Genomic DNA, 27,713 nt, shown 5'->3' on the forward strand with positions numbered 1-27,713 from the left:
TAGTAAAGTCATTGATTGGTTTACATGCTGTGTGCGTAGTGATATACTGTATATTGTCCTGCGAGGAACCTCTCCCTCTCTGGTGGGAGCCATCGCAGGTGGAGGCGCTGCACTGAGTACGAGGTTACTCATAATATTATACGTGCCCCAGGTTCCCCGTGGCGGAAGCTCAGCCCTCCTGTGAGCCCAACAGGTAAAGCACCACACCTGGTAACATTAGATTCTCCGCACCTACACTCTATGTGCGATTGGGTGGGGGAATATCCGTTACACTACCTTTGTGAGTGGACATTTGAATGAATTCCTGTTCCTTAAAATACACATTTTTATACGTTAATACACTAGGTGTGCGCCTGTTTGTTTTCTTTTTTCTACAGATTTTTGTCAGGGATTGGTGATCCCTTATTCGGGCTGCAGACGCCTAGGTGGATTACATTTTGGAACTGGACTGTAATCCTCTCTACTGGTCTTTTAAAGATAATTTTTTCAATTCTACACTTGTTCCAATGTTTTATTTTTTTATGTTTATTTTTATTAAATATAGGAGTTATAATTTTTAGATGATTTAATATATGCATTATAGGGACTAAAGGTTATATTCACACGTTATCTTGTATTAACCCTTTATTGCCCTGGTAGGTATATAATCAATTAGCCTATAGTTAGCTAGTCCTCTATGTTTATATCAGCTTTATATTCAGGATATTTAACAGGCGCTACTTCATAGGTTCTTTTTTGTTGTTGTTGTGTGTGTATATATATATATACTGTAAATATTACTGTATGTTCATTTGCATGTCTTAGACAGGTCTGCAACCCTGTCTTTCCCCATTATCGCCCAGCACACAGCGTTTCCACTGCAGCAAGGGATTCTGGGAAATGACATGTAAATGAGCACACAGTGCCACCTTTTGTCTCAAGCTCGTATTACACAAGCAAATCCTCAATGCATACTGTTTTAAACACAGCTTTTAGACAGAGGCTGGGATGAGATGCAAAACCAAGAAACGCTGTGTGCTGGGCGATAATGGGGAAAGACAGGGTTGCAGATCTGTCTAAGACATGCAAATGAACATACAGTAATATTTACAGTTGCTTTATGCTTTACTGTGGAGGGTTTTTGTCACATTTTTTTTACCCACCATAATCTTAATAATTGTGGTATATATATCTACATATATATCCAGTGGTTGACAAATCACCAAAAAATCTACTCGCTACACAAAAAAATCTACTCGCCACCTAGTACCAAACGTGTGCTGCTTGGGCAAATATTTACTCGCCCGGGGGTTAAATCCACTCGCCCAGGGCAAGCAAATGTATAGGTTTGTCGAACACTGTATATATCTATATACAGTGCTTGACAAATCTATTAAAATACAGGCCCGTGGCGACTGGATTTGACCCCGTGGCGACCTCCTCATGGCCGACACCAAGCAGGGCGGGATTGGGAGCGGAACTAGGTGGCGAGTAGATTTTTTGGTTCGGCGAGTAGATTTTTGGGTGATTTGTCAACCACTGTCTATATATATATATATATATATATATATATCTACATACATATATTATTTATTTATTTATAAATGTTTTACCAGGATGTAATACATTGAGAGTTACCTCTCGTTTTCAAGTATGTCCTGGACATAGTTAATATGACAAATACATGGTTACAAATAGTTACATAAATTAACAGGGTATACATTATATACAATACATTGCATGCGCAGTTAGAGAAGATGTATATTATAGGCTTATGTAACAGTTACAGACCAGATTAAAATGTGAGATAGCCTTAGTTTTGAAAGAATTTAAACTGATGGTGGATGTGAGAGTCTCCGATAGGTTGTTCCAGTTTTGGGGTGCACGGTAAGAGAAGGAGGAGCGTCCGGATACTTTGTTGAGCCTTGGGACCATGAACAGTCTTTTGGAGTCAGATCTCAGATGATAAGTGCTGCACGTGGTAGGGGTGAGGAGCTTGTTCAGATAGATGGGTAGCTTGCCCAGAAAGTATTTGAAGGCAAGACAGGAAAGGTGAACTTTGCGCCTAGACTTGAGTGATGACCAATCTAGTTCTTTGAGCATTTCGCAGTGATGTGTGTTGTAGTTGCATTGGAGAATGAAACGACAAATTGAATTGTAGAGGGTGTCAAGTTTGCTAAGGTGGGGTTGGGGTGCCGTATACTGTCTCCATAGTCCCAGGGTGGGCAACGCTGTCGCCACTTGTGACGAATTGGCAGTGAAACTGTGGCGAACAGGGCTGCCAGGAAATTATTAGCTGGTAACATAATCACTTGAGTGAGAGTCAGAGCAGGACTGCAGGGGAGGTGCGCCATCTAGCAGCCTGACCTGGAACTTCCTGTCTGCTGCTACCTCACCGCTCCTCTCCCCGTGCTGCTCCTGCTCTGACTCAAGAGATTCTACTACCAGACAAGATAGGCATGGATGGGAGGACTGGGAGAGATGTGAGGGGGTCAGGGAGAGATGTGAGGGGGGATGGGAGAGTTGTGTGGGGGCTAGGTGAGATGTGAGGGGGGATGGGTGAGATGTGAGGGGGGCTGGGTGAGATGTGAGGGGGGCTGGGTGAGATGTGAGGGGGGCTGGGTGAGATGTGAGGGGGGCTGGGTGAGATGTGAGGGGGGCTGGGTGAGATGTGAGGGGGGGCTGGGTGAGATGTGAGGGGGGGCTGGGTGAGATGTGAGGGGGGCTGGGTGAGATGTGAGGGGGGCTGGGAGAGATGTGAGGGGGCTGGGAGAGATGTGAGGGGGCTGGGAGAGATGTGTGGGGGGCTGGGAGAGATGTGTGGGGGCTGGGAGAGATGTGAGGGGGCTGGGTGAGATGTGAGGGGGCTGGGTGAGATGTGTGGGGGGCTGGGAGAGATGTGTGGGGGCTGGGAGAGATGTGAGGGGGGCTGGGAGAGATGTGAGGGGGCTGGGTGAGATGTGTGGGGGGCTGGGAGAGATGTGTGGGGGCTGGGAGAGATGTGAGGGGGCTGGGTGAGATGTGAGGGGGCTGGGTGAGATGTGAGGGGGGCTGGGAGAGATTTGTGAGGGGGTCTCTGGTCTCTAAATATAATACATAAACATAAACATAAAACATCTTCCCCGTCTCTCTTCCCCCTCCCCCCTTGGTGGGAGATAATCTGTTACTAAATTTTTTAAATCCCACCACTGGGGGGGAGAGGAGGTGCTTGATGATGGGGGAGATCAAGGGTGCTGGGGGAGATGATGAGTGGGAGTTAAATGAGATGGTGATGAGGGGGGGTTAAATGAGATGGTGATGAGGGGGGGTAAAATGAGATGGTGATGAGGGGGGGATAAATGAGATGATGATGAGGGGGGTTAAATGAGATGGTGATGATGAGGGGGTGAGGAGATGATGATGAGGGTAGTAGTGGTGGCGTGAGAGGGGGGTAAGAGGGGGGTATGAGGGGGTTGCGGTCTGAGGGCCGTTCTATAGTGTGTGCGCTTGCTGCGCCGTGCGCGCGTGGCAGTTATAGTTGCATGAGGTTAGTCAGCCTTTCTATAATGGTGCCGCTCACGGCAGGGAGCGTGGAACCGGCTGACGGGGGAAGATGTGGAAAATAAAATTTTATGCCACTACCACCACTGAAATGTGTGTGTGTGTGTGTGTGTGTGTGTGTGTGTGTGTGTACGTACAATATTAATAAATAATTTATTAAAGCATTTCTTTATTTATTTCAAACGTATTTATAACACACACGCATATACATACATACACACACACATACATACATACATACATACATACATACATACATACATACATACATACACACATACATACATATACACACACACACACAGTACCTCACTCGCTCACAGCACACACACAAAAAAAGCATGCGTCACGTGCACGCGTGTTCGCACGGGCGCACACACTATAGAACGGCACTGAGAATGTATAAACTTGTTCAAACAGTGTGTGTTTAAAATGTGCGCATGCGCAACACAATACCTCAATTTTTACATGGTGTGGCTATTTTCACTTCTAATTCGCCACACCTGTGGCAACATTGAAAAATAGGTTGCCCACCCCTGCCGTAGTCGATAATTGGCATTAGCATCTGCTGTGCGATACGCTTTCTTACCAACAGGCTTAGGGATTTGTTCCTGTAAAGTAAACCTAGTTTGTCATAGGTTTTGGATGTCAGGGTATCAATATGCATTATATATTATACATATATATATATCTACATACATATATATAAGGGTTTTGAAGCAAAAGGTGACACTGTGTGCCCATTTGCATGTCATTTCCCAGAATCCCTTGCTGCAGTGGAAGTGCTATGTGCTGGGTGATAATGGTGAAAGGCGAGGTTGCAGACCTGTCTAAGACATGCAAATGAGCATACAGTAATATTTCCATTTGCTATATCTACATATACATATATATATCTCTATATATAGAGAGATATATATCTTATATCTATATCTATATATAATAAAACTGAAAAGTATGTGATTGTTAGTAGATGTGTTGAATCTGATTGGTCTGTGTGTCCGCCCGCCCCCCCTCGACTCTCATTGGCCAAGAGGTACGCTCCACTGTGACACACACATACACACACACACACACAGACATTGGTCCCTCTGTCCGCCCGCCCACCGCCCGCCCGCCCATGGTCAGCCTCCCCCACGACTCTCATTGGCCAAAAGGTACACTGACATCACTGACACACACCTACTCCACTGTCACACACTCACACTGACACACCATACCCCCTGAGACTGTCATATGAGACTTCACCCCTGCGGAGTCACACACCTTGGTAAATTTAATCCATCTCAGATTATCACCTCGGTCTAAATTTTCCCCTTCCCGCCTGCTCCACACTCACTGTGCCTTTCACCTTGGTAACTTTAAGACACCTGAGACTATCACCCCTGTCTAATTTTTTACCTTCCCGCCTGCTCCACACTCCTCCTACACCTCCACCCACTGCACACTCCCTACACCTCCGCCCGCTGCACACTCCCTACACCTCCGCCCGCTGCACACTCCCTACACCTCCACCCACTGCACACTCCCTACACCTCCGCCCGCTGCACACTCCCTACACCTCCGCCCGCTGCACACTCCCTACACCTCCGCCCGCTGCACACTCCCTTTACGCCATACAAATTTCACCAACGCCCTCCACACCACCTTCACCTACTCAAAATTTGACCCTTCACAAAATTTCCGCCTTCCCACGTAGCCACGCACACAAAACTGCCCACTTCACATACTGTAAATGTCCGCCTTCCAAAAAATTTCGCCTTCACATGCCAAAATGTCCGCCTTTGGCCCTTTAACCTACTCAAAATTTCCGCATTCACACTATTTCTGCCTTCCCACACGCTACAAATAAGCCCTCCTGCACCAGCCGCAAACTCCAGGCTCTTCCCCCTTCGCTCTCAACGAGGAACGGAGGGGAAGAGCGGCGCGGGCCTCCTGCCTCACCCTGCCACTCTTGCCCCCCCCCCACCAACTTCCCGAACCCACCTTCTGCCCCAGCCAGATGCCATGGGGATATCAGTGCCAGGAGGGGAACCGTCTGCCGCCAGGAACCACCACCCGGTCAAGGTAAGTCACCCACCCTCTCCCACCCACCCACTGTCACCAAGTTACCCACCCACTGTCAACCAGTCAAAGTCAAACAAGTCACCCACCCACTCAGTCACCCACCCACACAGTCACCCACCCACCCACACAGTCAACACAGTCACCCAACCCACACAGTCACCCACACACACAGTCACACACTAAGTCACTCACTCACCCACCCACCCACCCAGTCACTCACCCACCCACCCAGTCACTCACCCACCCAGTCACTCACCCACCCAGTCACTCACCCACCCAGTCACTCACCCACCCACCCACCCAGTCATGCACCCAGTCAGTCACTCACGCACCCAGTCAGTCACTCACCCACCCAGTCAGTAACTCACCCACCCAGTCACTCACCCACCCACCCAGTCAGTCACTCACCCACCCAGTCAGTCACTCACCCACCCACCCACCCACCCAGTCAGTCACTCAAGTGTCACTCACCCACCCAGTCACTCACCCACCCAGTCACTCACCCACCCACCCAGTCATTCACTCACCCACCCAGTCACTCACCCACTCACCCAGTCATTCACCCACCCAGTCACTCACCCACTCAGTCACTCACTCATCCACCCACCCAGTCACTCACCCACTCACCCACCCACTCATCCACCCACTCATCCACCCACTCATCCACCCACCCACTAATCCACCCACTCATCCACCCATTCATCCACCCATTCATCCACCCACTCATCCACCCACTCATCCACCCACTCATCCACCCACTCATCCACCCACTCATCCACCCACTCATCCACCCAATCATCAACCCACTCATCCACCCACTCACCCACCCAGTCAGTCACCCACCCAAGTCACCCACCCACCCAGTCAGTCAGTCACCCACCCACCCAGTCAGTCACCCACCCACCCAGTCAGTCAAGTCACCCACCCAGTCAGTCACCCACCCACCCAGTCAGTCAGTCACACCCAGTCAGTCAGTCAAGTCAGTCAGTCACCCACCCACCCAGTGAGTCAGTCAGTCAGTCAGTCACCCACCCAGTCACCCAGTCACTCACCCACCCACCCAGTCAGTCAGTCACCCACCCAGTCACCCAGTCACTCACCCACCCACCCAGTCAGTCAGTCACCCAGTCAGTCACCCACCCACCCACCCAGTCAGTCAGTCAGTCACCCACCCAGTCAGTCAGTCACCCACCCACCCACCCAGTCAGTCAGTCACCCACCCAGTCAGTCAGTCAGTCACCCACCCAATCAGTCAGTCAGTCACCCAGTCAGTCAGTCACCCACCCAGTCAGTCAGTCACCCACCCAGTCAGTCAGTCAGTCACCCACCCAGTCAGTCAGTCACCCACCCAGTCAGTCAGTCACCCACCCAGTCAGTCACCCACCCAGTCAGTCAGTCACCCACCCAGTCAATCAGCCACCCACCCACCCAGTCAATCAGCCACCCACCCAGTCAGTCAGTCAGCCACCCACCCAGTCAAAAGTCAGCCACCCAGTCAGTCAGCCATAGGTCAGTCAGCCACCCACCCAGTCACTCACTCACTCACTCACCCAGTCAGTCAGTCACCGACCCCACCCACCCAGTCACCGACCTACCAAAACCCACTCAGTCACCGACCCACCCACCCACGGACCAACTCACCCACCCACCCAGTCACCGAGGCCCGCCCAACCCCACCCACCGAGGCCCAAACCCAGTCACCGAGGACCACCCACCCAGTCACTGAGGCCCACCCACCCAGTCACTGAGGCCCACCCAGTCACTGAGGCCCACCCAGTCACTGAGGCCCACCCAGTCACTGAGGCCCACCCAGTCACCGAGGCCCACCCAGTCACCCACCCAGTCACCGAGGCCCAAGTCACAGAGGCCCACCCAAACCCAGTCACCGAGGCCCACCCAGTCACCGAGGCCCACCCATACAACCGAGGCCCACCCACCCAGTCACCAAGGCCCACCCAGTCACCGAAACACACCCACCCAGTCACTGAGGCCCACCCAGTCACTGAGGCCCACCCAGTCACTGAGGCCCACCCACCCAGTCACCAAGGACCATAGTCACCAAGGTCCACCCACCCAGTCACCGACACACCCACCCAGTCACTGACACACCCACCCAGTCACCCATCAGTTACCCACCCAGTCACCCACCCTGTCACCCACCCAGTCAGTCACCCACCCTGTCAGTCACTCACCCACCCAGTCAGCAGTTTGCCACCCACCCAGTCAGTCACCCACCCAGTCAGTCACTCACCCACCCAGTCAGTCACCCACCCAGTCAGTCACTCACCCACCCAGTCCGTCAGTCACCCACCCACTCAGTCACCCAATATCAGTCACCCATCCACCCAGGCACCCACCCACCCAGTCACCCCCACCCATCAGTCACCCAGCTACCCTGTCACCCACCCAGTCAGTCAGTCACCCACCCAGTCTGTCACCCACCCAGTCTGTCACCCACCCAGTCACTCACCCACCCAGTCCGTCACTCACCCAGTCAGTCAGTCACCCACCCACCCAGTCAGTCAGTCATCCACCCGCACCCCCCACCAACCCCCTCCCGCACCCCCCAGTGAGCCGCCACCGCCTAGCTGTCAAGGGGGGGGGAGCCCAACCCTGTCGCCCGCACCCCCAAAATTACATCCCGGGCAACGCCGGGTATATCAGCTAGTGCAGGGTTTCCCAAACTTTTTTTTCCGTGACCCGGTTATTTTTTAACTTCTCCTTCGTGACCCACTAAAAATGTTATCGCCTATACTAGCCTATAGGGCCTGCACAGACACACACACAGCCACTGACTGGGCAGGTGGGTGGGAGGAGGGGGCAGGGACTTGGGAGGAGGGGGCCAGGGACTGGGTGGGTTGGTGGGTGGAGGGGGCCAGGGACTGGGTGGGTGTGTGTTACGGAGGGGGTCCAGGGACTGGGTGGGAGGGAGGGGGCCAGGGACTGGGTGGGTGGGTGTTACGGAGGGGATCAGGGACTGGGTGGGAGGGAGGGGTCCAGGGACTGGGTATAGGAGGGGGCCAGGGACTTGGGAGGGAGGGGGCCAGGGACTGGGTATGGGAGGGGGCCAGGGACTGGGTGGGTGGGAGGGGGCCAGGGACTTTGGGGGCCAGGGACTGGGTGGGTGGGTGGGTGGGAGGGAGGGGGCCAGGGACTGGGTGGGTCGGAGGGGGCCAGGGATTTTAGGGAGGGGGGCAGGGACTTTGGGTGCCAGGGACTTAGGGAGGGGGCCAGGGACTGGGTTTGGGGGTCAGGGACTGGGTGGGTGGGAGGAGGGGGCCAGGGACTGGGTGGGTGGGTGGGTGGGAGGAGGGGGGCAGGGACTGGGTGGGTGGGAGGAGGGGGCCAGGGACTGGGCGGGTGGGTGGGAGGAGGGGGCCAGGGACTTGGGAGGAGGGGGCCAGGGACTGGGTGGGTTGGTGGGTGGAGGGGGCCAGGGACTTGGAGGGGGGCAGGGACTTAGGAGGGGGCAAGGGACTGGGTGGGTGGGTGGGAGGAGGGGGCCAGGGACCTCAGGAGGGGGCCAGGGACTGGGTGGGTGGGTGGTTTGGAGGGAGGAGGGGGCCAGGGACTGGGTGGGAGGGAGGAGGGGGCCAGGGACTGGGTGGGCAGGAGGGAGGAGGGGGACAGGGACTGGGTGGGTGGGCTGGTGCGGAGGGGGCCAGGGACTGGGTGGGTGGGTGGGAGGCGGGGGCTAGGGACTTGGGAAGGGGCCAGGGACTGGGTTTGGGGGCCAGGGACTTTGGGAGGAGGAGGCCAGGGACTGGGTGGGTGGGTGTGGGAGGGGGCCAGGGACTGGGTTTGGGAGGGGGCAGGGACTTAGGGGGCCAGGGACTTGGTGGGTGGGTGGGGGCCAGGGACTGGGTAGGAGGGGGCCAGGGACTGGGTGGGTGGGAGGGAGGAGGGGGCCAGAGACTGGGTGGGTGGGAGGGAGGAGGGGGCCAGGGACTGGGTTAGGGAGGAGGGGGTCAGGGACTGGGTGGGTGGGTGGATGGGATAAGGGGGCCAGGGACTGGGTGGGAGGGTGGGAGGAGGGGGCCAGGGACAGGGTGGGTGGGAGGAGCGGGCCAGGGACTTTGGGAGGAGGGGGCCAGGGACTGGGTGGGTGGGTGGGAGGAGGGGACCAGGGACTTAGGAGGGGACCAGGGACTGGGTGGGTGGGTGGTAGGAGGGGGCCAGGGACTTAGGAGGGGGCCAGGGACTGGGTGGGTGGGTGGTAGGAGGGGGCCAGGGACTGGGTTAGGAGGGGGCCAGGGACTGCGTGGGTGGGAGGAGGGGGCCAGGGACTGGGTTAGGAGGGGGCCAGGGACTTGGAGGGGGCCAGGGACTGGGTGGGTTGGTGACAGGAGGGGGCCAGGGACGCTGGAGGGGGCCAGGGACTTAGGAGGGGGCCAGGGACTGGGTGGGTGGGTGTGAGGAGGAGGCCAGTGACTGGGTGGAAGGAGGGGGCCAGGGACTTTGGGTGGGAGGAGGGGCACAGGGACTGGGTGGGTGGTCGGAGGGGGCCAGGGACTGGGTGGGTGGGTGGGTGGGAGGAGGAGGCCAGGGACTTGGGTGGGTGGGAGTAGTGGGCCAGGGACTGGGTGGGTGGGTGGGAGGAGGGGGCCAGGGACCTTTGGGAGGGAGGAGGGGGCCAGGGACTGGGTGGGAGGGGGCCAGGGACTGGGTGGGTGGGAGGAGGGGGCCAGGGACTGAGTGGGTGGGTGGGATGGAGGAGGTGGCCAGGGACTGGGTGGGTGGGAGGGAGGAGGGGGCCAGGGACTTTTGGAAGGAGGGGGCCAGGGACTGGGTGGGTGGATGGGAGGGAGGAGGGGGCCAGGGACTTTGGGAGGAGGGGGCAAGGGACTGGGTGGGTGAGTGGGAGGGAGGAGGGGGCCAGGGACTGGGTGTGGGAGAGAGGAGGGGGCCAGGGACTGGGTGGGTGGGTGGGAGGAGGGGGCCATGGACTGGGTGGGTGGGTGGGAGGAGGGGGCCAGGGACTTGGTGGGTGGGTGGGTGGGAGGGAGGAGGGGGCCAGGGACTGGGTGGGTGGCTTGGGTGGAGGGGGCGCAGGGACCGCTAGGGAGGAGGGGGCCAGGGACTGGGTGGGTGGGAGGAGGGGGCCAGGGACTGGGTGGGTGGGAGGAGGGGGCCAAGGACTGGGTGGGTGGGAGGAGGGGGCCAGGGACTGCGTGGGAGGGGGGGGCAGGGACACTTGGGTGGGAGGCAGTTACTTGGTGGGTGACAGTGACTGGGTGGGTGGGAGACAGTGACTGGGTGGGAGAGAGTCACTGGGTGACAGTGACTGGGTGGGGTGATTTACCTTGCCGCCGGATGCTTTCCCCTGCTGCCCCCGATATCCCCTGCTGCCCCCGATATCCCCTGCTGCCCGGGATGGGAGGTGGGCTTGGGGGCACGGGAGATGGGCTCGGAGGGGGTGCCATGGGAGGTGAGCTCGGGAAGCTGGCCGCGGGGGGAAGCTGGCCGGAGGGGGGGAAGTGGGCTGCAGTAGGAGCTTGTAGTTCCCCCTCCGTCCCACATAACGTGCGGGCCGCAGAGGAGCTGGTACTTCCTCCTCCGTCCCACGTTGGGAGCGGGGGGGAGGAAGGGAGTGGGCCCTGCTTGCCCAGCGCATGCGCGCGGGACCGCGGGGGGAATCGCCGCCATTTTTTTAACTTGAGCGGGGGGGACGGGAGACACCGCGCGGCCAGCCTCGCTGCGACCCGGCAATTTTGGTGCTGTGGCCCGGTGCCGGGTCGCGATCCACCATTTGGGAAACGCTGAGCTAGTGTATATATATATATATCTACACATACAAACACACACATATACTTTTTGGGGTTTTATTTGTTATTTAACCCCCAGTGCACTGTGTGCACTTTTTTTGTTTTTCGTTACATGGTTTAAACGCCGGAGTAATTGGGGGTACCTCCACGCATCCAGCAGCAAGGGGCTTATTTCTACCACCATGTTTGATGGTACGAGCGCGGCTCCCCTGCTTCTATTTCAGATTCATTATTTATACCAACAAATGCCATGTAAGAATTACGTTAAATTGGTGCATAATATAGGCATTTTGTTCCATGCCAGATTCCGTGTGTTCTTGCAAAAAAAATTGTGTGGTTAAAGATTAACAAAGTATGAATGTGGATTATCATGAGGGTTTGGTAAACATCTGCTATGTTTGTTTAACAAGGATGCGTGTGGCACAATCCTTTACAAATAATACAGATCCTGTGGTATAATCAATGCTTAATAGAAATCCTTTCTGTTCCAACTTTAGTGAATTATTCATACAAGAGCAACTGTAACACTAAAGGCCATATTCAATATGCATTGACTATTACAACACTGAGGTGGATTCCATTTGTTCGTCCTGTATCTTCTTCATATTCTATCCTTCCTATTCATATTCTCCTTCTTGACTCTTTTTCCCAATTTTTGCTCTCCTCTTCATCTTCTACCACTTGCCCTCTTGACCCCATTGTGTATGCGGCTTCGTACTGTCAAGGAGACGGATCCACTAGGCAGAGGTGGAAAATATAGACCGATCCGTATCTAAATCCTGAATCAATAGAATAGTGGGGTCTGTCCGGTTCTGGTGTTAGGGCAGGAGAGAGGCAGAATTGTCAAGGTACAAGTTCCGAAGAGAGGGAATGGAAGCCTAATAAAAGGGAGAAGGCAGGTGTGAGTGATCCAGCCCAAAAAGAGGCTGACTTCCTGCCTTGACAGCCATGTTGGTAGAGGCAGTGAAGTCAGGGAGCATCCGTGTTGGAGATCCTTAAACCCATTCCCTTTCATTTCCTCAAACTTCTTGCTTCCACACTAATCCCTACACTCACGCATACTTTCAACTCTTCTCTTAGCTCTGGTACCTTTCCCATCTCCTTCAAGCACCCATACTCAAAAATAGCAAGCTTGACCCAATCTATCTCTCTAATTCCCTCCTGAATTTTGTCTCTACACTTCTTAAATGCTTTGTATTCTCCCACTTGCTCCATTCTCTTGACTCCTATTCTTTCCTAGACCCTCTACAATCTGGCTTCGACACTGCTCATTCCACTGAAACAGCCTTCACCAAAATAACTAATGACCTTGTTTTTGCCAGAAGCTAAGGTAATTACACCCTGCTTATATTGCTCGACCTCTCTGCAGATTGTGATACTGTGGACCACCCTCTTCTACTTCACATACTCTTTGTATCTGTAACAAAGCTCTATCCTGGATTTCCTTTTACCTCTGCCATCATACTTTCAGTGTTTTGTTCCTCTGTTAATCTCCCTGTGCGAGATCCCCAGGGGTCTGTCCTGGGACCTCTTGTCCTTTCTCTCTACACACTCCTTGTAGGCAACTGTATCACATTTTTGAGGTTCAAATATCACCTCTATGCTGATGCACCCCAAATTTGCTTGCTGCCGAGATGTCACATTTGATTCCTCCCACACATGTTCCTCTAACATTCACAATGTTGCCAAAACCTGTTGATTTTTCATCCATAAGATTGCTAAAATACACCCTTTCCTCTGTCATTCTACTGTTAAAACGGTAACACATGCCCTCACCCCCTCCCATCTTGACTATTAACATTTGTAATATCTAACAAGCAACCTCTCTCTTAACCTTTAAGGCCTAGCTTAAAACATAAGTCATGTCCCGACTGCTATTATATATGTAGCCCTCTTTCCCCCACCCTATGGGAAATGGTGCTGCTACTGGTGTATGCTGTGGCTGCTGGTTCGTACCTGAGTAGTAAACAGGAGGCAGGAGATCTCCACGATAATGTGGGGAGGACATCAGGACAGCACCTCCAGTCCAAGAGGATCCTGAGACTTTCAGGATGAACCTTGTGGACACTCTTCTTGTGGTCAAGTCAATCATAACTCCAGATAGGGTATAACTGGGTTCACTGTACAGCAGGATACATAGAATACAGTCCATTGTCATGATACCCAGACTTGAGGCCTTAACTATTATCTTCTCAGTATCCTATCCCCTATTGGGGAAAGGCCCCAGCCTGCTCCTTGAGCAGGATAGGCTTTACTCAATATCTGCACACTCTGAAGTCTATCCCAAAACAACCTACTCCCACCCACCCTATTCTACACTATAGAGGAGAAAACCCCCTCCTTCCCTGGGGAGTGGCTAGTAAGCCGGCATACACACTGTCATAGACCCCCTTACCATAGCAGACTAACTCTGAACTTTACTGAACATCACACTGAACAATATAAACATACCCAGCTTAGGGCCTCATGCAGTAAGCGTCAATAATGTTTTTTTTCGGCATTTTTCCGCCAAAATTGGATTTGAGATTCAGTAAGCGCCGATAAGTGCTCAAAATCGGCAGTTTTTCTTCCAGATAAAAGTTTTTCGGCATGTGCCTGGCGATAAGCCCCTTTTCGGCATTTATCGGCACTTATTTAAATCGGCTGCATTAAAGTAGGCCAGATCAGCTTATCGGTGCTGATCGGCACTCAGAAATGGAGATTTCATCGGCAATTGGTCCTGCCAACTAAAGTTGGCAAGTTGGAGGGGAGAACGATCGGTAAGGTTGCCGGAACGGCACTTAGAAAAAAACCTCATCTCTACATCAATGGAGTCAATGGCGCGGGGACTTATAACATTATAGTAGTGTTTACGTTTTATTGCTCACAATACCAATGTGCTTAGCATTACAGTGTGGAGGTCATTCATTTCATCGTGTCACCCCTTATGTTTATTATTTGCATAACATTGTACTTTTATATGTTATCATCATTGGCGTGTCACATTACTCATCATGTTATGATGTGTCAAGGAAAAATCCTATACTCAACTCTTAAAGGAGCAGCTCACATCATATACAACATGTTACTGAAGTGTGCTTCAATTTATTATATGATGTAACACATTTCACACATCTAACAGATCCAGCGCATAGTAATGTTGCTATACATTACACAATGCTTTGAATGTGTAACGCATGATCAAATGTAAATGTAGCTGTTTGTTTTCATGTTTACATGTACTTTGTGTCCTCCCTTTTTTGATGACGGCCACAATTGGACACTCAATCACATTGCATGTTTACATTGTACACGATGCATTACAATCACTTCATGCTAACTTATACACACATCTAGAATAGTTACTCATTGTTACACGTTTGAAATTGCATCAATAGCAACTATCCTGATGCCATAAATGTATGCATATGTACAGTATAATTAATTGATGTGCACATGTGACAATAACATGGCAAATTAGACATGTTGCAGCGAACTTTTTCAACGTCAATGTCATGGTTGTATCCTAATTTGATGACTGAGTGTTGCGTTCAGAAGTGGTACATGCATTACACATTCCACAAATAATTTCCAATAAATGCTTGTACAAAGCTTAACGTTACATCATTGTGAAAGATCATGAATGGCTGCTGAATACACATAAATAATACTTGTTATATCAAATGGATACAGGTTGGGAGTCAACTACTTCGATATGTTAATGTAACACCTTGCATTTTAGCAAGTCACCTGACATCATCACATAGGTATTTAAAGGACGCCAATTACCTGCTCATTCACAGCTACAGACCTCAAAATGATGCGAATGTTTAGGAGATGGAGGAACATTCTATTGCACGAGAGGCTTGCTGATGGAGAGGATGTCATAGGCCAACGAAGTGACAGGGACAGAGGTAGGGACAGTGGCAGGGACAGTGACAGGGACAGGCATGCGGACAGGGAGAGGGAGAGGTCGAGGGAGAGGGCAAGGAGATGAGAGGAGAAGAGAGAGGAGAGAAGTTGTGCCTCGTCCTCGTTTGTACAGGGAGAGAACCCTGTTAGATGGGATGAGTGAGGAGGAGATTGTAAGTCGCTATCGTTTGAGTTCAGCAGCAATCTTAGCTCTTTATGAAGAGATACGGGGAGATTCAGATTTTGTGACAGCCAGAGGTCGTGCAGTCCCTGGGCTTGTTAAAATGCTGTGCTCATTACATTATCTTGCTTCCGCGTCATTCCAGACAACTGTGGGCATAGTGGGCGGGGTCTCGCAATCTACATTCTCGCGGGCCTTTACCCAGTTTCTATGTGCACTCAATAGACGCGCTAGGAATTATATTCATTTTCCTACAGAGCACACAGAGTGGCTGGAAGTCAGGAATGGCTTTTATACCATAGCCGGGATACCATGTATGATGGGTGCAATCGATTGCACACATGTTGCTTTGATCCCGCCTAGTCAGAGTGAGCATGCTTACCGCAACCGTAAACACTACCATTCCCTGAATGTACAGGTGGTATGCGATGCTACGATGAAGATTATGCATGTGGTAGCCAAATTCCCTGGTTCCAGTCACGATTCCTCTATCCTGAGAAACTCATCAGTCTTCCATGCTTTCGAACAAGGCTATTTTGGACCTGGTTGGCTGGTGGGTGAGTACATATTATGATGTGTAAAAATGAGCTATTGGTTTTCTAATAAATGTTGTATGTTATAATGTTAACACTAATTGTTTCATATGTGTGCACCATGGATTATAGGTGACTCAGGATACGGAATTAGGCCGTGGCTGTTGACCCCGGTGGCAAACCCTCAAAGTGAAGCAGAGGAGAGGTACAATGTTGCCCATATATCGACGCGATCCGTTATAGAGACCTATAGGCCTTCTCAAGACAAGATTTAGGTGTCTCGATAGAACTGGTGGGGCACTTCAATATAAGCCTGATAAAGTGTCTGATATTATCATTGCATGTTGCATTTTGCGCAATGTGGCACTCCGCAATAATGTACGTACAAACAGACATACGTCAGGGTTTGGAGGAGGAGCATTCCGTCAATTTACCAGTTGACACTGAGCAAACAGCCAGTGGTGTGGAGACACGTCTGAATGTCATAAACACATTTTTTTTCATGTAAGCAAATACATATATGGTCATAGTACTACATACATATATAAATTCTTTGTTATGATAAATACATTTGTCCAAATACCATTCACTTAGGAAACAGATGAATATGGGTCGCACACCTTTCTCTTCTCTGCTGTCTGGACAAATGCATGTGCCACCGGTATGTAATTCATCCAGAGGTTCTATTATCCTTCTTATAATTAAAAGTATTTGTGTGTATGTGCATAAATAATGTGTACAAAATTATTATTTTATGTACATGATCTTTTTGGTTATGCATACACAATACATCTACTATGTGCATAGTCATTAGTTAGTGCAGTATGGTTACATACAATGTTATTTTAGCAGTGTGACGTGCATCACAATGATGTGTACACTGTAGAGGGAGAAAGGGGGTGGCCCGGTATTAAAGGGGTTGCACCCCATATGGCCATCCCCTGACCTCACCAGAGAGACAAGGGGTTAACTGGACTGCGGTCCAGGGATGAGGTTTGCACCTTATTATACCTTGAAAATGTATGTTCCCCTGTTCCCATGTTTCATTATAAGCATGTATATTAATGTTTTAAAGTGCATTTTTGTATCTCCAATTCTGGCGGTCGCAGAGTTCATATTTGGCCAATATGTGGAGTCACTGTAGGCATTAAAAACTGGCAAAGGTCGACCCACTGAGCCTACCAGAATGGAACTTATTAATATGTGTAGATATTAAAGTTTATATGTATTTTATTTTGGATCTGTTCTGAAAATGCAGATGCCATTTGCTAGGCTAATAAGTCATGAAGGGCAGACGGCTGAGTAGCCTAAGTACGGTGATCAAAAAGCAACTGCCTAGATTGTTACCCAATGTCTAGGGATTAAGTATTAGTCAATCAACAAACTCTGCCAGTCTAATTGTTACCTGAGGGCATGAGTTAGTCTGTTAGTCTGTGTCTCCACATTAGAGAGTGAATACAGATAATTGTTCACCAATAGGCTGTGTTCAATGTTAAGAATAGGGTTGCACAGGTATATAAACTGTGTCAAACCTACAGTTTTTAGTTGTGCTGGATTGCTGGAGTTGTGCTTCTGATTCCACCTGGAATGTCACTGGATTGATGGAGAATTGCTATTGGATACTTCTCCATTCCCCAACCCTAAGTAAGTGTTATCTTCTTGCCTGTTAATTGTACTATATTGCTGTGTTCACCTTATTTAAGGAATAAATTATATTTTATTATATCTAAGCCTCGTTCAGTTCAACCCAGATATTTGGTGTTCATTATATCTTGTCATAAGCTACCGTGACAAGCTCTATAATTAACTGGTGGCAAGCGGCGGGATTGAACTGGACCTGTGTTACAGTATACTGCGGGATACTGTAACATAGTAGGAACTTGATGGTAATTGCGAGTTCCTGGGACTAAAGATATTGAACACACAGTAGTGCAACAGTTAACACAAGTTGTAACACCACCTCACTGCTGCGACTGAACCATGAGCGAGGCTGAAGGCTCATCCAACATGTGGACCCGAGCTCAGCTGAAGGACAAGAGCCGTGAATATGGACTGCCCTATGAGAACCAGGAGGTCGCAGACATGGTTGACGCAATCGGTGACTATGAAGCCCGGCTTGCAGAGCCTCAGGATACGGCTCAGCTTGCCCTTTTACAGCCACCCGGAGATCAAGGAAGCAACCCAGTGCCGGGGCGGCGTAATCTCGGGGAGGGAACGAGTGCACCTCCCGGGAGCAGTGCAACAGGAGGGGTACTGGTTGCTGCGGCTACCAGTCCGTTCACCCCTGAAATGCTGGCACTGATTACTGCATGGGGAGACAGAGGGACACCGGAGGAGCGGCTGCAGTTTATCACTATAGCAGTGAACAGACCCGCTTATTGCCCCCTGTCCAACCCAACACAGATGAACTCAAACTGGACCAGCACAGTCTCACCAAGTTCGTGGAAGGCACTGACCAGATTGACAGTTTCTTAAAAAACTTTGAAACGCAGTGCCGGCGGTACAAAGTGCTTTCCCAGCATAGGGTTGCACGTTTGGACCCCTTACTGTCCGGATTGGCTAAGCAGACAATGATGGCGCTTCCAGATGAGTATGCTGATGACTATGAACACCTGAAAGAACTGTTATTGTCTCAGTACAGTTTTACCCCTGAAGCCTACCGGAGTAAATTCCGGCAGGAAGAGAGGCAGCCCCAGGAGTCCTATGTTACCTACGTGACCCGCATGGCTTTATACGGGATACGCTGGGTGGAGGGCTATGAGGCACGGACTTACCAACGCCTGCTGGACCTCATCTTTCAGGAGCAGCACATGGAGCAGTACCCGCCGGCGTTGAGGGCTTGGGTGTACGACAAGAAGCCCAAGACTTATCAGGAGGCGCCGAGGCTTGCAGATGACTATGTGGCCAGTCGAGCCCTGATGACCACCAAAATAGTAGCCAAGGCGGCGGTGGTGGCGGCACCGGCCAGAAAGTCTGCCAATACCCCCTAATGGACTCAGAGGCTGCCTGCGGGCAGCAGTCCACCGACGGCGGGGGAGCTCCGGCACGAGCGCCGGTGCTACAACTGCAACCACCATGGTCACATCAGACCAGATTGCCCGGAACCCCTGCGTTCCTGCGGACCCCATCAGGAGCAACGCATCTTAGCTGCGAAGCCGGTAGCCCGCGTGCGGGTAGCTTCCACCAAAGACTCCGGACCGGTCATGGAACCAACTCCCAGCGAGACATCCCATGCAGCACCTGTCCCGGTTTCATCGGTGCCCATAGCCAGGAGCGGAGGACATCTCAGCGCGGACCTGCAGCAGACGGACGGCCGGAGCAGACATCTCACCCCGGTCACAGTCGGTGACCGGCAAGCAGTCGGCTTGCTGGATTCAGGAGCTGCAGTGACCCTGGTCCGACCTGATATGGTCCGGCCAGAGGAATTGATCCCAGGCCCTGGGATACAGATCACTGTGGCCGACGGAGAGCCACGTTTCATGCAAGTGGCCAGAATCTTTTTGGATTGGGGGAGGGCCAGGGTGTGTGGGAGGTGGGGGTTTTACCTGGTTTGGATGCCGATGTTCTTCTTGGCAATGATCTGGGACCGATGACCTGCACCTATGACCGAGTGCCCAAGCCCGCTGCAGTGGCGGCGGTTACCCAGAGCCAGACAGCGGCAATGGCGGCGGCGCCAGTCCCCCAGCCTTTGGGACCAACGTTAGCGGAGGGTGCAGAGGAGCCCGGGGCGGTAAGCCAGGATCAGTTGCAACCACAGACTGACTTACTGTTCCCTCTCACCCTTCCCCATTCCCCTGACAATAACATGACTGGGGGGTGGCCAGAATTAGGAGCCCAGTTTAGGGAGGCAGTGAAGGCAGACCCTACCCTGGCCGGCGTGAGACTTCGGGCTTCCGAATCTCAGGCAGGGGAGGGCAATGAGTGCTGCCTATGGTATAAGGGACTCCTGTATAGAGAAGAAGGGAACCCAGGGATAGAGGAGGGATTGACCGGTAAGCGACAGCTAGTAGTGCCCCAGGGGTACCGACAGCAACTGTTACGGGTAGCTCACTCTATTCCGTTAGCGGGACATCAGGGGGTCAACAGAACGTGAGCCCGGTTATTACAGCGTTACTACTGGCCGGGGGCATCTCGAGATGTGGGCAATTTCTGCCGCTCTTGTGATGCCTGCCAGCGAGTGGGTAAGGCGGACGACCGTGTGAAGGCACCCCTGAAACCCCTACCGATAATAGGGGAACCCTTCCAGAAAGTAGCGATGGATCTTGTAGGACCCCTTATGATTTCTAGCAGGCAGGGAAACACTGTGGAGCAGGTGGAGATAGGGGCACAGTTGAGTGCTAGGCAGAAGGGAGAAGCCAGGGACATGCTAGCTAAGTATGGGGGCATCTTCACTGACATGCCAGGGACCACACATCTCACAAAACACCCAGTGCTCACAGGGGACCTGCGGCCTCTGCATAAGCACGCTTATAGAGTGTCAGCAGAGGTCAAGACCAGTATGGAAAGGGATATAGAGGAGATGCTGACCCTAGGGGTAATTACTCTGTCCCAGAGTCCTTGGGCAAGCCCGGTAGTTCTAGTTCCTAAGAAGGACAAGACCACCGGTTTTGTGTGGACTACCGCTTGCTCAACGCTGGGACGGTGTCAGATGCCTACCCCATGCCTCGCATGGATGAGTTACTGGATGAACTCACGGGGGCAAAATATCTGACCACCATGGATTTGAGCAAAGGCTATTGGCAAATCCCACTGACCCTGGAGGCTAGGGAGAAGTCAGCATTCATCACTCCAAGTGGCCTCTATGAGTTTTTAGTGATGCCATTTGGGATGAAGAATGCCCCGGCTACCTTCCAACGCCTGGTCAATAGGTTACTGGAACGGATGCAGAGCTATGCCAGGGCTTACTTAGATGACATTGCTGTCTTTAGTAATGTCACGAGAGCTTGCGACAGGCTGTAATTTACACCAAAAACTATATATATAAATATATATATATACCTGGGTTTGAACTGGGACGAGACTTAAGATATAATAAAGTGATTTTATTCCTTGATAAAGGTGAACACAACAAATATGTACAAATAACAGGCAAAATATAGACACTTACTTAAAAGATGAAAATAATGAAAACAGTCCCATCTGAACTGGCAGTTTCATCCAGCAATCAGGAAATCATTCAGCAAACGAAGACAAAGGATATATGGGTGGACAGCAGTTTATAAACCGTTTGTCCCTCTATCTGTAACCTTAGGTGCCGAGACGGCTACCAAATGTCCCTGGGAAGCTTTTGAAGCTAGGTGGTCAGTGTGAAGAGTTCCACTTCCTCTGGTTAATTCCTTTTGTCTGTTGGGCCAAGCATAAGCAATTAGCCAAATAGTCTTTGATGATCAGGTTTGTAAATTCTAGCCTTTCCTGCTCATCACCCCAGGGGTTCCTCAGACTTAACCAAAAGTTCATATTTACTGCAAATCATTGCATAACTTCCGCTCCGTAATACATACAGTCAGGTGAGATATATTACTGCATTCTGGGACACCTGACGCTCGTAGAGAGACCCATCATTACATTGTAATATGAACATTAATAGAGATATTAATATCTGGCATTTAGCAGCAGTTACATATTCAATGTTTAGACTTCCCAAGATAGGCTGCCCCCCGCCAATACACTTATGTAATTCTTAGCCGGTTCAGCCAAGGACATCTCATAGTATTCTTATATTTAATAAAGTTACTCACTTTTGATATCCTGTTGGGGGTAGCCCCCCCCCCTGGCCCCATCAATAAAACCTTTTGAAGTGGGCTTTTGGCTTTTCGCATAACCAATTAGGTCAGTTACCTATTGATCAGGGCGATGTATCACACCTCTCTGTTGATATACACTTCCAGTGAATACTCACGTGAATACTCATATGAGGCACCATTTGGTTCCTTACGCATTACAAAGACAGGCATTCTGCCTGTACATTAGCACACCATTAGCATTCTGCCTGTGTATTTCAAAAACTGCAAAAAGTCACTTTATCAAAAATATATGTCCCTCTTATGACAAAGTTATATTTTTAATATGTGTGTACTTGGGGGGTGACCCGGAGGCTGTACCCAAAGGCTCAGAATACCTGGCTGGCAGGCAAGACAGGTTAAAATATTCCCCCCCTTTCCCCTCATGTTCCAGACATCACTTACACTCTGACATAGGCAGTTGCAGGCCCATGAGGCAAAGGGAATACACAGATAACGCATTAACTAGCCCACTGGGCTTACACAATTAACCCCTGATGACCCAGTGTGTGTGTTATGCAGGTACTGATTAACCCAGACATTACAATGGAACAGGGAAGAATACGTTTACAGGTTATAACAAGGGTAAAATCACATTTCTGGGCCTCAGCCCAGTTAACCCCTTGTCTCCCTGGCGACGTTAGAGGGGGGCCCTTGGGGGGTAACCCCGTTAACCCCGGGCCAAACCCTCCCTACCGCCACAAGTAATTCCTGGGACTCCCATTTAGGACATGTAGCTGCGGTACTAGATAGGATCAGGGAGGCTGGGCTTACCTTGAAACCCACTAAGTGTATGGTAGGGATGGCAGAGGTCCTGTACTTAGGGCACAGGGTGGGTGGAGGGCACCTCAAACCAGAGCCAGCCAAGGTAGAAGCCATAGTTCAGTGGCCTGTTCCAAAGACCAAGAAACAGGTCATGGCATTTTTGGGCATCGCAGGGTACTATAGGAAGTTTGTCCCACAGTACAGCACTGTGGCCAAACCCCTGACTGATTTGACTAAGAAGCAACTGCCTGTGCTTATCACCTGGACTCCTGCCGGTGAAACTGTATTCCAGGCACTGAAAACTGCGCTTGCTGGGGCCCCCATACTGGCTGCCCCAGACTATACCAACCATTTCCTCATACAGACTGATGCCTCGGACTATGGCATTGGGGCTGTGTTGAGCCAAGTGGGGGACGACGGTAGGGAGCACCCTGTGGTGTACCTCAGCCGAAAACTACTTCCCAGAGAGGTGGCCTATGCCAACATTGAGAAAGAGTGCTTGGCCATTGTGTGGGCACTCAAAAAAAACTCCAGCCCTATGTGTACGGAAGGGCTTTCATGGTCCTCACAGACCACAACCCCCTGAGTTGGCTGCAGAGGGCATCAGGGGAGAATGCCAAGTTGCTAAGGTGGAGCTTGGTCTTGCAAGAGTTTGAGTTTACTATTCAGCACAAAAAGGGTAGTGAAAACAGCAATGCTGATGGACTTTCACGTCAGGACTATCCCTCTGAGACTGAGTTCATTAATGGTGCCAGCAGTACCCCAATCCCCGTTAGGGCCAGTGGGCCACAGGTCACCCATTAAGAAGGGGAGATGTAGAGGGAGAAAGGGGGTGGCCCGGTATTAAAGGGGTTGCACCCCATATGGCCATCCCCTGACCTCACCAGAGAGACAAGGGGTTAACTGGACTGCGGTCCAGGGATGAGGTTTGCACCTTATTATACCTTGAAAATGTATGTTCCCCTGTTCCCATGTTTCATTATAAGTATGTATATTAATGTTTTAAAGTGCATTTCTGTATCTCCAATTCTGGAGGTCGCAGAGAGTTCATATTTGGCCAAGATGTGCAGTCATTGTAGGCATTAAAAACTGGCAAAGGTCGACCCACTGAGCCCACCAGAATGGAACTTATTAATATGTGTAGATATTAAAGTTTATATGTATTTTATTTTGGATCTGTTCTGAAAATGCAGACGCCATTTGCTAGGCTAATAAGTCATGAAGGGCAGACGGCTGAGTAGCCTAAGTACGGTGATCAGAAAGCAACTGCCTTGATTGTTACCCAACTCTAGGGATTAAGTATTAGTCAATCAACAAACTCTGCCAGTCTAATTGTTACCTGAGGGCATGGGTTAGTCTGTGTCTCCACATTAGAGAGTGAATACAGATAATTGTTCACCAATAGGCTGTGTTCAATGTTAAGAATAGGGTTGCACAGGTATATAAACTGTGTCAACCCTACAGTTTTTAGTTGTGCTGGATTGCTGGAGTTGTGCTTCTGATTCCACCTGGAATGTCACTGGATTGATGGAGAATTGCTATTGGATACTTCTCCATTCCCCAACCCTAAGTAAGTGTTATCTTCTTGCCTGTTAATTGTACTATATTGCTGTGTTCACCTTATTTAAGGAATAAATTATATTTTATTATATCTAAGCCTCGTTCAGTTCAACCCAGATATTTGGTGTTCATTATATCTTGTCATAAGCTACCGTGACATACACCAGTGTGTTTTTCATATTATATTGAATGAAATGTCCATGGTGTTTCATATATAACACAAAATAGACACTTTGGTGTGTTGCTTACCTTCATGAACATGTCATGACAATGTTTTATATTCATTCATGTTTTCTTTTTCAAGGTATATCACGTCAATGACTGCTCATGGTATGTATTTCAACTCACATCTGTCATAAGATGTGCCAACCTCTATAAAGGTTTAGTTACAGGATGTCTAAACACAACGTACTGAAAAATATGTGACTATAGAAACATGTAGTTTATGTATAGTGTACGTGCGTTTAGCTACACATGGTGGTTAATGTGCAGTGTATTTGAAAAGCATTTGGGACATTACATAACATTTAATGTAGCAAACGTTTCTCATTCCATTCCTGTAATATAGGGGTGGGTGGGGAGAAGGGGATAAACCCTGCTCAAATATTTATTATGGGAGGAGAACATCCACGGATGCACATGAGTGATCTTAACACTAAATGCGTGTTTGCCTGTAAACACACCAATGTTTTCTACATCATTTACATACCAATGTATGTGATTAGTTCTTGTATCACTGCATCTTCATGTTGATTACAACATTGTCACATGTGTATGTGTAAGTCACACGTGTGTTGATTTGACGTACATGTAACATGTGTTAAAATGTGAATAACATGTAAAATGTTAATTCTTTGTATTATCAACTTTTCATACTTCATTCGACCCAATGACAATGTTGTTCATATAATTTTAATTTCATTCACGTAACTTATGCATTATTATCATGATCCTTTACAACTAATGTCAACATGTGAACGTCAATTACGTGGACATTTGCATACGCACACATTTGAGCAGCAGTGTTTGTGTGTGTAGCACATTTAGTGTGATGCATGTTTTGCAACGTCAAATGATATTAACTAACATACTAATGTTGATTGTATCATCAGACTCACTTCGCTCTGTCTGTGTTGAACGTTTACTAAAAACAATAAACTATAGTTAGTAATGAAAATAAAATATACACACAAATGTTAATATTTTCATGATGTTTAACTAATATTCAATAGCTCATGCATGTTAGGTTAGCACTACAACTTAGGTGAAAACTAACTTTTCAAACGAATAAACAGTGTATCTGACCTCCCTATTGTTATTGTGTGGTTTCAGATAAAATGTCTACAACTTGTTATGTAGTATTTGCATTCTTTCACAAGTCACACGTCACATTATACAATATAGTAGACAAATGTGTTTGCGGAGTGAGAATGTTGGTTGCATATTTAACACAGCAAGACATATAATGCTAGTAGAAAATCACCACAAAACATTAAAAATTCTAACTTCAGTGCTTAGCAACATCATAATATAAATTAATTGCATAGTAAATATAGGCCTAACCGGATAACATTATGTATTCATTGTTAATCTGCGCATCAAGCATTGAAAGCATTGTTACATATGTATTATAATAGTTTTTTGCTCGTCGTCACAATCATCTAATATAACGAGTAGATCATCTGAAATCATACAGTGATCCCATGTATTCATCCGCGACATCTGTGAAATACAGCAAACACATGATGGTCAAAGATAGCACGTTTATATATTTCTCTGCATGACAACGCGTAACACATCTCTATATTATTGTGGAGATTCACGCATAAGTAACGTATATGTTGAAACTGCAACGATCAAACGACACATACTGAACTGTCATTTTTATAATGGCGTTGCTGGCATTACTACGGATATGATATTTCCTGTGCCTGTATACATAATAATGTGTGCGCACAACTTCAGTTGCGCGCGCACTTCACGATTGTGTGGAATAAATCTTAGCGCATGCGCTAAGCAATGTGTATGCTGTGCGTTGAATACATGTCCCTCCATGGTGCTGCTAGCAGTAACCATATCATGGTTTGAAGTTATGCTATGGAAGCGAAAGTAATTCACTTCTACACACGTGTAAACAGACGCCTGTGCACGGAAACAACGGCCGATCAGCCAATGAGCGAACAAAAGACGTGTGATGTCATGTTAAGGCACCGTGAAATGCACGCAAACACTCCTCCCACTGAAAGGAAAAACACAAAAGCGCACCGAGGGTCAAGATTTAATAAAACAAGGTAGTAAAATAACAAGTAAAAACTTACACATTAGAATATATAAGTCCAGTAGAGCAGTGCAAGGGCAACAGTTCTTGTGGAATCCTAGGCGCTGGGGGTTGGTGCTGGAGCTTGCGGATCAGTCCCACGCGCTGGGGCTGGCTGGCTCGGCACCATGATGTAGTCACTTCCGGGTTGCGGCTTCTCGCAGGACCCGTGTATAGTTGCCCCCCTCAATCGCCGGTTCTCCAGCAAGAAACTTCCTCCAGTGACCGAAAGAGTCTCTTATTGTTCGTAGGAGTGCTGGAGCTTATTCCACCAATGCACCATGGCGGGCAACTCTAGTACTCCTTGAGAAAGACCAGTTGTTGGTTGAAACGCATCGGAGGTATTTTACTGTTAACCTTTGTATGAACTTTCTGGGCCCATGCTGCGGAAATATCGCGGGAAAGCAGAGCTGAAGTTAACAGCTGAAGTTCAGCTCCGGGGACCAGACCTCAGATTGAAGCAGGTGGTCCCCGGCTATTTGCCAATAATAATATTAATAATAATAATATAATAATATTGCCAATAATATTGCCATGCAATGTCTTTCTACATTACCAAACAAGCGCACATACATAAAATGTTTACAGGTAAGTGAATGTCAGCTTCTATAAACATAGCAACTGTGTAATGTTGTACCATTAAGCAACTTATGAATCGCGATTGATGACGTCATTACGTCAGAGGGGCGGGACATGTGCTTGCGGTCGGAGCGCTTCCTATCCCCAGTAGCCTCATATATGGGGCTTTGCTATGGCAGCTACGTTTATTGATTTTAATACCAGGCGCACCTCAGGCTGATATATGAGAGCACCAGGCATGTTGCTGAAGGCGCCCAGCCTTACTTTATGAGGTATGAGTGTTCTTGATGGACAAATGAACCCCGTGATTTACACACACTCCATGTAAACAGGCACTACTTGTGCACTGTTCTAGATATCACTGATCTTGTTCCTACACTGTCTGGATGTATGTGTGACTATATGCTCTACACTAATGGACATCACGCATACACCGTTTAGCAACTGTTAACACCAGCCCCTACACGGCTTGGAGTATACATGTTCACAGGTCTCATGTAAACAGGCACTACTTGTGTACTGTTATAGCAGGTACTGATCTTGTTTGTTACACTGTCTGACATATACATGACACCTTAGGGTCCTTACCCTTGATCTCTTCATGTAAACAGACACTACTTGTGTACTGTTATAGGTATTACTGATATCACTATGCCCTATTGTACTGTGTGACATAGGTAGTCACAGTGAGCATCTTCATAATCCTATCTGTGAAAGCACCTATTCAGACCTTGTGCTCTGGATCATCATACGCTA

Source organism: Ascaphus truei, chromosome 17 (genome assembly GCF_040206685.1).
Source record: "Ascaphus truei isolate aAscTru1 chromosome 17, aAscTru1.hap1, whole genome shotgun sequence".
Lineage (NCBI taxonomy): Eukaryota > Metazoa > Chordata > Amphibia > Anura > Ascaphidae > Ascaphus > Ascaphus truei.